At 33.8% G+C, this 14,475-nt stretch overlaps 1 protein-coding gene across 2 annotated transcripts in view; it reads left to right on the top strand.

Annotated features, from left to right (window-relative positions):
* The window catches only part of LOC138713572 (ankyrin repeat domain-containing protein 23-like), a 163,418-nt gene that overhangs the window by 12,619 nt on the left and 136,324 nt on the right, over window positions 1-14,475 (top strand). The window lies entirely within an intron of this gene.

Genomic DNA, 14,475 nt, shown 5'->3' with positions numbered 1-14,475 from the left:
CAAAGTTGTTTTCCGTTCAGGTCTCCCAACTAACACACTATAGCAGTGGTTGCCAACACCATGAAATTGTGACGTAATAGAAATGCAACCCGCACACCACTATCGCAGGGAGAGGGTGGAGTGGCTGTCTCCTCAGGTAATGCAGTGAATAACAGTGCAGAGACGGACTGTGACCAAAAAAACGAAAGGAATATAATATTCTTCTACTTATTACCTATACACAGTTTTTTCATGTTAATTTTTTATCCTCCTATTAATTATTTTTTATTATTAACAAAATAACATAAATTTATTTTCTTATTTAACATAGAAAGAGCGTGTACTTTACATCAGCAGTAATTTGAAATTAGAAAAACGTACCAGGCTGGTCACGAAGTTGTAAATTACACTTCAAAAAAACGTCGAAGTATTTTACTCCGATTAAGACATAGAAGCCGATACTTTTTATTGTCTATTTATTAATGACATGTTCAAATTACACTCATACGTAGAAAAAAAAAACGTGAAAGTATTTTACTCCGATTAAGACATAGAAGCCAATACTTTTTATTGTTTACTTATTAATGAAATATTCAAATTACACTACATACGTCGAAAAAAAGTCGAAATGTTTTACGCCGATTAAGACATAGAAGCCAATACTTTTTATTGTTTACTTATTAATGAAATATTCAAATTACACTACATACGTCGAAAAAAAGTCGAAATGTTTTACGCCGATTAAGACATAGAAGCCGATACTTTTTATTGTTTATTTATTAATGAAATATACAAATTACACTACATACGTCGAAAAAAAGTCGAAATGTTTTACGCCGATTAAGACATAGAAGCCAATACTTTTTATTGTTTATTTATTAATGAAATATTCAAATTACAATGCATACGTCGAAAAAAAGTCGAAATGTTTTACGCCGATTAAGACATAGAAGCCGATACTTTTTATTGTTTATTTATTAATGAAATATTCAAATTACACTACATACGTCGAAAAAAAGTCGAAATGTTTTACGCCGATTAAGACATAGAAGCCGATACTTTTTATTGTTTACTTATTAATGAAATATACAAATTACACTACATACGTCGAAAAAAAGTCGAAATGTTTTACGCCGATTAAGACATAGAAGCCGATACTTTTTATTGTTTATTTATTAATGAAATATACAAATTACACTACATACGTCGAAAAAAAGTCGAAATGTTTTACGCCGATTAAGACATAGAAGCCGATACTTTTTATTGTTTATTTATTAATGAAATATACAAATTACACTACATACGTCGAAAAAAAGTCGAAATGTTTTACGCCGATTAAGACATAGAAGCCAATACTTTTTATTGTTTATTTATTAATGAAATATTCAAATTACAATGCATACGTCGAAAAAAAGTCGAAATGTTTTACGCCGATTAAGACATAGAAGCCGATACTTTTTATTGTTTATTTATTAATGAAATATTCAAATTACACTACATACGTCGAAAAAAAGTCGAAATGTTTTACGCCGATTAAGACATAGAAGCCGATACTTTTTATTGTTTACTTATTAATGAAATATACAAATTACACTACATACGTCGAAAAAAAGTCGAAATGTTTTACGCCGATTAAGACATAGAAGCCGATACTTTTTATTGTTTATTTATTAATGAAATATACAAATTACACTACATACGTCGAAAAAAAGTCGAAATGTTTTACGCCGATTAAGACATAGAAGCCGATACTTTTTATTGTTTATTTATTAATGAAATATACAAATTACACTACATACGTCGAAAAAAAGTCGAAATGTTTTACGCCGATTAAGACATAGAAGCCAATACTTTTTATTGTTTATTTATTAATGAAATATTCAAATTACAATGCATACGTCGAATAAAAGTCGAAATGTTTTACGCCGATTAAGACATAGAAGCCGATACTTTTTATTGTTTATTTATTAATGAAATATTCAAATTACACTACATACGTCGAAAAAAAGTCGAAATGTTTTACGCCGATTAAGACATAGAAGCCGATACTTTTTATTGTTTACTTATTAATGAAATATACAAATTACACTACATACGTCGAAAAAAAGTCGAAATGTTTTACGCCGATTAAGACATAGAAGCCGATACTTTTTATTGTTTACTTATTAATGAAATATACAAATTACACTACATACGTCGAAAAAAAGTCGAAATGTTTTACGCCGATTAAGACATAGAAGCCGATACTTTTTATTGTTTATTTATTAATGAAATATACAAATTACACTACATACGTCGAAAAAAAGTCGAAATGTTTTACGCCGATTAAGACATAGAAGCCGATACTTTTTATTGTTTACTTATTAATGAAATATACAAATTACACTACATACGTCGAAAAAAAGTCGAAATGTTTTACGCCGATTAAGACATAGAAGCCGATACTTTTTATTGTTTATTTATTAATGAAATATACAAATTACACTACATACGTCGAAAAAAAGTCGAAATGTTTTACGCCGATTAAGACATAGAAGCCGACACTTTTTATTGTTTATTTATTAATGAAATATACAAATTACACTACATACGTCGAAAAAAAGTCGAAATGTTTTACGCCGATTAAGACATAGAAGCCGACACTTTTTATTGTTTACTTATTAATGAAATATTCAAATTACACTACATACGTCGAAAAAAAGTCGAAATGTTTTACGCCGATTAAGACATAGAAGCCGATACTTTTTATTGTTTATTTATTAATGAAATATTCAAATTACACTACATACGTCGAAAAAAAGTCGAAATGTTTTACCCCGATTAAGACATAGAAGCCGTTACTTTTTATTGTTCGTTTATTATTCAAGTTACAGGTAAGGGCGTGGTAGTCTTCATAAGAAGAAAAATAATGACAACGTACATTGTTCTTTTATACTTCATTTAAAATTTTACAACAAATTAAGTATCTCATATTTTTGTCATCTGCATAAAATAAATACTTTTCCTACCATGCTCCTTAAAATTAAGTTTTTACTTATTATCTGTTTTCGAAAAGACATCGAAACATATTATCCTACACACTTGTAACATTACATGCGTACGTCCACTGCTGATAAATGTCTTTACTTATATCGAAGTGAAGGCTGTAAACAGAGGGTGGGGATATGATGTCATGGTTACGCTTGAGTGGAGACAGGGGCATATGTCGCGACACAGCTTTTGGCGATCACTGCTCTATAGGCCTACATATTTTTTGTATTCGCCCATACGTGCTACAAGCCCTGCCCATCTCAAACGTCTGGATTTAATGTTCCTATTCGGTTGAGAAGCTCTTATCATCCAGTCTGCTGTCCAAAAATCTGAAAGTTAGAATTTATAAAACAGTTATATTACCGGTTGTTCTGTATGGTTGTGAAACTTGGACTCTCACTCTGAGAGAGGAACATAGGTTCAGGGTGATTGAGAATAAGGTGCTAAGGAAAATATTTGGGGCTAAGAGGGATGAAGTTACAGGAGAATGGAGAAAGTTACACAACACAGAACTGCACGCATTGTATTCTTCACCTGACATAATTAGGAACATTAAATCCAGACGTTTGAGATGGGCAGGGCATGTAGCACGTATGGGCGAATCCAGAAATGCATATAGTGTGTTAGTTGGGAGACCGGAGGGAAAAAGACCTTTAGGGAGGCCGAGACGTAGATGGGAGGATAATATTAAAATGGATTTGAGGGAGGTGGGGTATGATGATAGAGACTGGATTAATCTTGCTCAGGATAGGGACCGCTGGCGGGCTTATGTGAGGGCGGCAATGAACCTTCGGGTTCCTTAAAAGCCATTTGTAAGTAAGTAAGTAAGTAATTATGTCAGGTGAAGAATGCAATGCGTGCAGTTCTGTGTTGTGTAACTTTCTCCATTCTCCTGTAACTTCATCCCTCTTAGTCCCAAATATTCTCATAAGCTCCTTATTCCCCAACATCCTTAACCTCTGTTCCTCTCTCAAAGTGAAAGTCCAAGTTTCACAACCATACAGAACAACCGGTAATATAGAAGTTATCCAATATATTAAATTTGTATCGCAAATGAATCATAAATCTGTTACTATTGTACTCAATTTCCTAATAGGCTAGTTTCATGCATCAACAGACTAAACGCCATGTCTCTGTATTTCTGTATAGTATATTGATATTGAATCCAGCGTCTACAGAACTTAGAAAATGCGTGTGTATAATGACAGGAAAACTTGTTTAATTGATTCAGAAAAATAAAATGAATCAATAGACTTATTTATAGATAACCAAATTTTTATATCAATACAAGCAGTGACGTAATTTGGATGTAAACATTTACTAAAACCCTGCTACTGAAAAGTTGTGAAGCCACTCGAAGTATTGGCGTATAACACGGTCCACATTATTTTGGACTGTTATTTTTTGTGCTGTAGCAGAGCCATCTTCAGTTACAAGCCGGAGCATGGGTACGTTTGGCAACACTGAGTGGAGGAGAAATAAGGCATGACTTTTAGTGCTTTGGTTTCGATGCCACGTGAACATTTTCGACATTAATATATACAAATGTAAGCCCATATCATCAAGATTCAGTGTATTGATGTAGTCTACGTAATTTATTACGGATCCGAAATGGTATTTTGAGTTTCAGAATAGAGCGTAAGTGCATACAGCCACTTATAACTTAAAAAAAATTAAAAGCATAACTTATGTCTGTTTTTTTTATTGGTGGTACAAGGGAAAATAAATAAATACTTAAAGAAATGTTACTTGTACTTAGTTACTTACTTACAAATGACTTTTAAGGAACCCGAAGTTTCATTGCCGCCCTCACATAAGTCCGCCATCGGTCCCTATCCTGTGCAAGATTAATCCAGTCTCTATCATCATATCCCACCTCCCTTAAATCCATTTTAATATTATTCTCCCATCTACATCTCGGCCTCCCCAAAGGTCTTTTTCCCTCAGGCCTCCCAACTAGCACTCTATATGCATTTCTGGATTCGCCCATACGTGCTACATGCCCTGCCCATCTCAAACGTCTGGATTTAATGTTCCTAATTATGTCAGGTGAAGAATACAATGCGTGCAGTTCTGCGTTGTGTAACTTTCTGCATTCTCCTGTAACTTCATCCCGCTTAGCCCCAAATATTTTTCCTAAGCACCTTATTCTCAAACACCCTTAATCTCTGTTCCTCTCTCAGAGTGAGAGTCCAAGTTTCACAACCATACAGAACAACTGGTAATATAAATGTTTTATATATTCTAATTTTCAGATTTTTTGACAGCAGACTAAATGATAAATGCTTCTCAACCGAATAATAACACGCATTTCCCATATTTATTCTGTGTTTAATTTCCTCCCGAATATCATTTATATTTGTTAATGTTGCTCCAAGATATTTGAATTTTTCCACCTCTTCGAAGGATAAATCTCCAATTTTTATATTTCCATTTACAATATTCTCGTCACGAGACATAATCATATACTTTGTCTTTTCGGGATTTACTTCCAACCCAATCGTTTTACTTGCTCCCAGTATAATTCCCGTGTTTTCCCTAATCGTTTGTGGGGTTTCTCCTAATATATTCACGTCATCCGCATAGACAAGCAGCTGATGTAACCTGTTCAATTCCAAACCCTCTCTGTTATCCTGAACTTTCCTAATGGCATATTCTAAAGCGAAGTTAAAAAGTAAAGGTGATAGTGCATCTCCTTGCTTTAGCCCGCAGTGAATTGGAAACGCATCAGATAGAAACTGACCTATACGGACTCTGCTGTAAGTTTCACTGAGTCACATTTTAATTAATGGAACTAGTTTCTTGGGAATATCAAATTCAATAAGGATATCAAATAATATTTCCCTCTTAACCGAGTCATATGCCTTTTTGAAATCTATGAATAGGCCCTGACTGTTGTACTGTACCCTTATACTTCCATTTTTCTCCATTGAAATGTTACTTGTACTAAAAATAAATAAAATAATGACGTACTTTCGCAATGCCCTATTCCAGTCAATTAACCATTATGTAGCTAGAAAACTGACAATGTTTTGCCACCTTATGTTGTTTCACCTATGACGTGAAAATGTCTAGGATATGATATATATATATATATATATATATATATATATATATATATATATAAATCTCATTATATTATCTGTCGTGCCTTTCTATAATATTTGAGATATCTAGGAAGCCAATTGTAGTTTGAACCTAGCCAGTCACCATAACAATATTGTTATACTCAGTGGCGTAGCATGAAATTTTGAGTAGGGGAAGCTAACTCAAGTTGTCTTTCATGCAATATGGGAAAACGTATTACAAAAATACAGTCTTAAAATAAATAGTAGTCAATTTCAAGCCAGCAGTCGAAGATTGGTTGGAACATCGTAAGTAACACCAATAAGGCATGACCTTAAATGATACGTAGTAAAATTTGATTTCACGGTTTAGACATATCTCTAACAAATAGACACGTATACGTATAACATTAGCTCACTCCCTGTCATACTTAGAGAAATCACAATATTAGTATCATTACGTAAGTATACGTCTGTCTTTTGGTTGTGTCCTTCATTCACAGCAAGGGAGTCGGTCATTTGTTTTTTAAATCACACTTTTGTTCGTAAGTCAGTTTTGATAATACAATTGTCCTAAAAAAATTCAAGTAAATTAGTGTCAGGAACTTATTTCGCTCATTATTTATTATATCAGCCACAATGCACACTAACACTTCAACTGAACACAACTGACGAAAAGGGATAACTCGGAAACTACTTATTTTAAATGTTAAAGCTAGCTTCTTTGCGAGCCTTGCGACTAGGGTAGCTTAGGAAGGGATGGAAAATCTGCGGGGTGGATTACACAGAAGAAACCGGTCTGCTTGGAAGCTGGTGTGTGCAGGCTTCTTGTTTACTGCTGCATCACAAATCATCCTGAGCTGCCGCATCACAATATTTAATGCGTAAATATTGTGAATTTTATTAGTAACAACAATGTAATTTATTCGTCACAACAATAATTCCTTTCTACAATTCACCTTAACGCTCTCGTCAACAATTGGATCTCCACTCAACACAGTATTCGTTATAGCACTCCACCGACGACAATGACAATTTACTTGGACTATTACGCACAACAATGAACTGTTAATCTTAACTAATATTTACAAAGCACTATTTACAAATCAGAACTATCAGTTCTCAGTTCACAGTTCTTCTATCTCAGTCACTCGAGTCCACAGTATCTCGAGCCACAGACCTTCAGAGACAGTTCACTGTACTCGAACTCGGGTCCCTCCAACTGCGGTCCACTGCACTCGAACTCAGGTCCCTCCAACTGCGGTCCACTGCACTCGAACTCAGGCCTTCGGCTGCTGACGCAGTTGCGGACGCACACTCGAGTCGAACTCCGGTACACAAGACTGGCTTCCTTGCTCTGGCTTACTCACTGACTGGCTGACTAATCAACTGAAAACTCTGAAACTGCTCGAGTTCGCTGGCGCTTCTTCTTTTATAGCAAAATCATAGTTGCGAGAATTTTCTACAGGTGTGTAGAGAATTATCTCGATATCTTCACATCGACGGACTTCTGGAATCGTCGGGAAGGTCGTTCCACATTCACTGCGTTAAGTAGCAGCTGCGCGCGCAGCCTTCCCTTGCGTGTAGGCTCCTTTCCCCTTTCCCCGTGAAGCCCGCGCGATATGCTCTCTCGCGGGACGCTGGTCGTGAGTTCGAATCTCACGTCGCTGTCACAGTATAAATTCTATTAAAATTAATAAATAATTTTCTTCATAAACTGCAGGTTTATTATGAAATTATTATTAACTGGGGAAGCTAAGCTTTTTAGCTTACATTGACGCTACGCCACTTATACTAAAGTATTTGTTATAAACTTTTTAAAATATAATTTTAAATAAATATAACTACAGAAAACAAGCTAAGAATGTAAATTATGCAAATAAAATAAAAATGTAAACAGAGGAAACTATTGACATATTATAATAAAGTATGAGGATGTAAATACAGTTAGGACAAGTATAAAGATCTGTGAAAAATGGAGAAACATATCTTTAACATAATACGTAACAAAACACATCATTATCTATTAAGTATGTGCCAATTAGCTTAAACTCGGTGAACTTTAAATCCTGTAAGTACGAAGTGAAAAGAAACATGTTTATAACTAATTTATTACAAAAAATAATGTTAATAAATCATCATCATCATCATCCTTCACGAATTAGGCCTCTGTAGACCTGTTTCGGCCCCATCTAGCAGTCTTCTTAACGGTCTTCCTGGGCGACGATGTCCTCTAGGTTTATATTGCATCATAATTTTTGGGATTCTTGAATTTTCCATTCTTCTTACATGATCTAGCCAATTGAATTTGTATCTGGTGATTTTTTCTTCTACTGACTCTACTTCTAATTGTTCTAAAATTTCTTCATTCCTTTTTCGGTCTAAAAGAGTATATCCTGCTGTTCTCCTGAAAAATTTCATTTCCGTTGCTTTGATTCTGTTCATGTCTTTTTTCTTTAATGTCCAAATCTCGCTTCCGTATAGAAGGGTGGGTAATGCTAGTGTATTATATATTTTTATTCTTGTAGATTTTTGTACTAATTTAGCTTTTAATGCATTGTTTATTATTCCTAGAATTTGTGTAAATTTGGTAATTTTCTTGTTCACATCTTTTTCATTTTGATAAGATATTTCACAACCCAGATAATTGAAATTTTGCACTTGTTCGAGGCATTGGTTATTGTGTATTATCTTACTTCTGACTGGGTCTTGTCCTAAAAATGCCATTACTTTTGATTTTTGTGCTGAAATTTCCATCCCAAAATCTTTTAATATTTCATTTAATGTATACAATCCTCTTTGTAAATTATCCTCTGAATTGGAAATTATGACTTGATCATCGGCATGCCGATGTTAATAAATAAACCTTGAAAACCAATAAAGTGAGTGTATGATCTTCAAATTATAGGTAGTTCTGACGTATAGCAGGCATTCCGAATCTTCAACAAAACTGCAACATTTATGGGATCACAAAACAGCTGTTTACAATTAACTTGAAAATGAACGACGTAACTTTATTGAAATACAGTGACTCAAAAAAGTATTCACCTTAAAGCAGTAATTAGGAGAGGGAGAGACCGATTTATTAGCGAAGTGATATCTCCATATTTTTATTACATGTATTCGCGGGGATGTTCTGGCGACTTCGTTAGAATTAGCTTCCCACACAGGTGGTTCGTCACTTGTCAGCATCGGACAGATTTACAGCCACCTTGAGCGGGGTTTCGTACATAGAGACTTGTTGAAGCATAAAATCCTAAAGTTGGACTGGACCCGTGGGAAAGATACTGCAAGCTTGGGTTTTCCAAAGAACGGGTATTCTTGAGAGATTTACAAACTAATTTGATGTTGTGGGAAGTCCAAAAGTTTAAATTTAGAGATGACATATTTCGCGCCCAATAAGAAGAGATCTTGGTTTAGCTTATGAGGTCACTTTGGACCAATAGGGAATAGATTTTAGGCCGGTTAAGTGACGTAGTTGTTAGCCAATAGGATAGTTAGTTTTAGCGTAGGATAGGTTTTTATAAATAAGGATGACGGGGAGTGGAGATGAGACAACATCTCATCGTGTCGGCGGCCCTACATACAGGGCACAATCACTACTCCTTTTCGTGTCGACGGCCCTACATACAGGGCAGAATAACTACTTCGTTTCGTGTCGACAGGATAACTACTTTTCTTCGTGTAGACATCGCGACATCTTTTTTTTGTGTCGGCGGCCCAACTTAATAGTCTTTCTTCCGGCGAAGACTCGATAGATAGAACTTTGTCATCGGCGAGACCACTCGTCAACGTTTAGGAGCTTCGATCATAGTGTACTGGACAGAGTATTGAATTTGTAGTATCGGATAGAGCTTATTCAGAGCCGCCATAGAGTCGATACAGAAGTGCGACCAACGATTGAATTATAAGTCAGCCGGAAATACATACTCTAGGGTTTACCAAGTGAATACGACAATAAACTTATAGTTTTGGAGTTTACACTGCCTTTTATATAAGTAGCCGGCTTGGTATTATTCCCGACATCATCCTATACCACAACAGTACCTCGGCTACCCTGAGTGAATCTCACGCAACACCGAGACGCACCCACCCTCAAATGGCGTCCAACGTGGGTCCACAATAACCACCCAGCCTCAACCTACGTACTATCTTCAAGTGTAGTAAATGAAACACTATCGTGACACTTGTATACAAATTTATTTTTATCACATAGGTCAAATAAATACAAAAGATTTATAACTTTATCTCTTTCAAAACAATAATAAATGAAAACAAAGCAAAATTTGTGTCATTTCACCTCAAATAAGAATTCAACTACAAAAATAAAATTAATTCATTGTCCTTTGTCAATCCTTAATATCGGGTGGGTCCTCCTTTCCTCTTGATAATTTCTACTATTCTTCTTGGAATTGATTTGACAAGCTATTCCGTTTTTTTTTTCTAGTGATTTTCCCCCATTCTTCCAACAATGCTTTCATTAGGTCGTCTTTGCTATTTATTTCAGTCATGTAATAACAGTTTTATTCTTCTATGGAGTTAACATAATAAATTTGTGAATTTCACAAATTTCATAATAGTATAACCTATAAGAATTTGAGTCATATATTTTTTTTATCAATACAGTAACTCGCAATCTGTGCCTTGTGTATTTTTTTGCACTTCACTTAAAATTATGTCCAATGTAGGGGATGTGTGGTTGTTGTAACATTCATAAATGGTGCGTCGTAGTATATCACGTCCGAAATCAAGTTTCTTGAATTTTGTAACTGTTTGTTATGCAGTCTGAACTTCTTTTTTTTTTTAGCAGTGTTATACTTGGTTACATTGATAGAAATTATTTTCCTCAGTAATGATCTTGAAACATCTGTAGCAAGCACAGTTTTAGCAATTGGTGAATCACATTTCCTTCTCCTTGCCTTTATAATATGTGCAGCTTGTCTGTCTAATGACTGACCTCTTGTAACAATGATGGTCATCATTATGTTGTTCACTCTCTGCAACAGACTGCCATGGTGCCACATATTTCACTAATTTCAGTGAACACTAAGAAAACTAAACAGATAATGCAAACTACGTGCTCTCCAAGTCGTTACAGAGCTGGCAACTATGTGGTGTTTACCTCTGCGCGGGACGAAGGAAACAACGGTAACTTGTGTGACCTTCTGCTTTCACCCCCACCTTCTGGTTTCTCTCCTAGCGAACGTACAATAATTCTGAATTACAGTACATCAAAGTGTGTTTATTTTTGTCTGAAACTGTACTTTGTACAATTAGTAAACAAGACCAAAGAAAAAAGAAATCTTAGTGTAGGTACATTCTGATTGGCTGAACTGTGTGGTGGTTGGAAGCTGACCTCTGTTTAGGTGAGTGGCGACGCGAGACGTGCGGTTGGTCCTGCGTTCGATGCGGTGAGTCACAATTCAAGATTCCTTTCTCTGTAAATCATACAATTCAAGTAGTTTACAAACCCGTGGAGGACGATGTGTTAGGACAGAAGTACGAAACTGATTTAAGGTGATTCCTGATTTACAACTTACAGATGTAATAAACAAGAGAACGTAGTTCGCATCCCAGCTTAAGTTACGATGTGAATTTCAGCTTTGCTGTCCGTGTGCTTTACGTGTTTCAACAGGCTTTAATTTGGATCTGGAATTACATTAACAAATATTTGAGAACACTCGAAAATTAAAGTGTGATATAGCTTGCGATGAAATTTGATATGAGAGCTGAATAAAACTAGAATTTTAATTTCCATGTTTAAAAAAATAAACAAATTTAAGTCAAATGGCGTCTGCGAATATAAACTTAACGCATCTTAACAGACCCTACAACAGCGGTGACCAAACTGGGTATAGTGATTAAGTCGTGTAATCAAATACCTGGTAAGGGGAGTTTCCTGTACATTGCTGTCTCGTTCACGTACTGAAGGTAAGCAGTGTCGGTACCATGTCGCTCTACAAACCCTCTGTCTCTACTAGCAGGAACAGAAGGTTTCGTACAGAATGGGAAGAGGAATTTATTCGCTGTTCTATCGGAGAAAATGTAATCTTATGTTGCTTTGCTCAACGGTTCAATTAGTAGTAGTATATAGAAGCGACATTACAGGGCATTGCGCTGAATACACAAGCATAACATGTATTATTATTATTATTACTATTATTATTATTATTATTATTATTATTATTATTATTATAATTTATCAGCAAGTGTTACCATAATTCTTATATACGTTCCTCAATATATAGGCCTACATCTTCCCTTGAAGGATAAAATAATTACTAGACTACGCTATATCCCCATTTTTTTAATCTTTTGATGACTATTATACTGGGGACAGAACATCTAGAAGCTTGCAGACCATTACCTCCCGCACTAGCAAGTACGGTACCATTCTGCTGCAAAACATTTTCTGAACGGAAGTTATTGTATTGTGAGAGCACAGCTGGATCAGTGAAAGTAAGTGGTCAACATTTTCAGTTTGTAGTGCAGCGAAAAATTCTGCTGTGTGTGGGCTCTTCTGTAGTGACGTGACTGAATCCTCTAGTTGTTCTCTCCCCGGTGTAAAAATTATTACTAGTTATTGATTTAATAATAATAATGATAATAACAACAATAATAATAATAACAATAATAATAACAATAACAGCAATAATTACAATAATAATACTAATAATAATAATAATAATAACAATAACAATAACAGTAATAATAACAATAACAACAATAATAAAAATAATAATAATAGTAATAGTAATAATAATAATAGTAATAATAATAATAATAACAATAATAATGCGAACAATAGTAATAATAATAATAACAATAATAATAATAAAAAGGTAAAAAAAGGTATCCCCGTAACATGCCATGAAGGCACTTGGGGGGCATGAAGGTAGAGCCCCATGCTTTCCATGACCTCGGCACTAGAATGAGGTGGTGTGGTCAGCACCACGCTCTGACCGCCTTTTACCCCCGGGAAAGACCCGGTACTCAATTTTATAGAAGGCTGAGTGAACCTCGGGGCCGTTCTGAAAGTTTGGCAACGAGAAAAAATCCTGTCACCACCTGGGATCGAACCCCGGACCTAACAATAATAATAATAGTAGTAATAATAATAACAATAATAAAACAATAATAATAATAATAATAATAATAATAATAATAATAATAAGAATAAGAATAATAAGAATAAGAACAATAACAATAATTTATTTATTTATTTATTATTTATTTATTTAGAATATTAACGTGCAAAACAACAGCAGAAGGCCAATTACTGTTTAACACAATAATAATAATAATAATAATAATAATAATAATAATAATAATAATAATAATAATAATAGTAATAGTAGTAGTAATAATAATAGTAATAATAATTACAATGATAATAATAGTAATTGTAATAGTAATAATAATAATAGTAATAATAATAACAATAATAATAGTAATAATAATCATAATAATAATAGTAATAGTAGCAATAATAACGATAATGATAATAATAACAATAATAGTAATAATGATAATAATAATAATAATAATAATAATAATAATAACAGTAATGATAATAATAATAGTAATAATAATAACAATAATAGTAATAATAATCATAATAATAATAGTAATAATAATAACAATAATAATAGTAATAATAATCATAATAATAATAGTAATAATAACAGTAATGATAATAATAATAGTAATAATAATAACAATAATATTAATAATAATAAGAGTAATAATAATAATAATAATAATAATAATAATAATAATAATAATAATAATAATTCTGTCGTCATGTAATCTTTTATCGTCTAAGACTCTGTTTATTCAAAATCGTTCTACCGAAGTCCTACATGTGTAGCTGCAGCGATTTCTAAATGTATGTGATGTATCTCTATGAAGTTAAATTAATTATAAGAAAAAGATTAAAAAAGGCATGTAGAGCAGTTATGGGAACTTGTATGAATCACCTGACAGGAAAGGAATGTTATATCTCTGATTTGAGTATGTAGCCTATCTATGATTTACGGTTGTAGGTTTTGACCATTGTTGTTGTTGACTTGGGATTCCATATCTGCAATAAACCTAATTCCCAGCCATTCGTTCTTTGAGTTTCAATGTATTTAATAGAAGAGAAGGAAAATGTGTTCATAGAAATGAGATTTCATGCAGTAATTAGAGAACCTTTATCACACGGTGAGTGGATTGTTGTGCAACTTCTGGACACAATAACAAGCTCTTGAATTATGGTACCAGTCACGTGATTTATCTCTACTGATATCTGATTAATATTTATTTTAAAATGAAAGTCATTACGTTATCTTTCCGTTAGGCCTACATTGCAACTTTATTTATTCATAATCCTTTCTCTTATATGCTGTTCTAAAGCACC

This window comes from Periplaneta americana, chromosome 2 (genome assembly GCF_040183065.1).
Source record: "Periplaneta americana isolate PAMFEO1 chromosome 2, P.americana_PAMFEO1_priV1, whole genome shotgun sequence".
NCBI lineage: Eukaryota > Metazoa > Arthropoda > Insecta > Blattodea > Blattidae > Periplaneta > Periplaneta americana.
The sequence above is the reverse complement of the archived record's forward strand: the minus strand, read 5'-3'. Positions and strand labels throughout refer to the sequence as shown.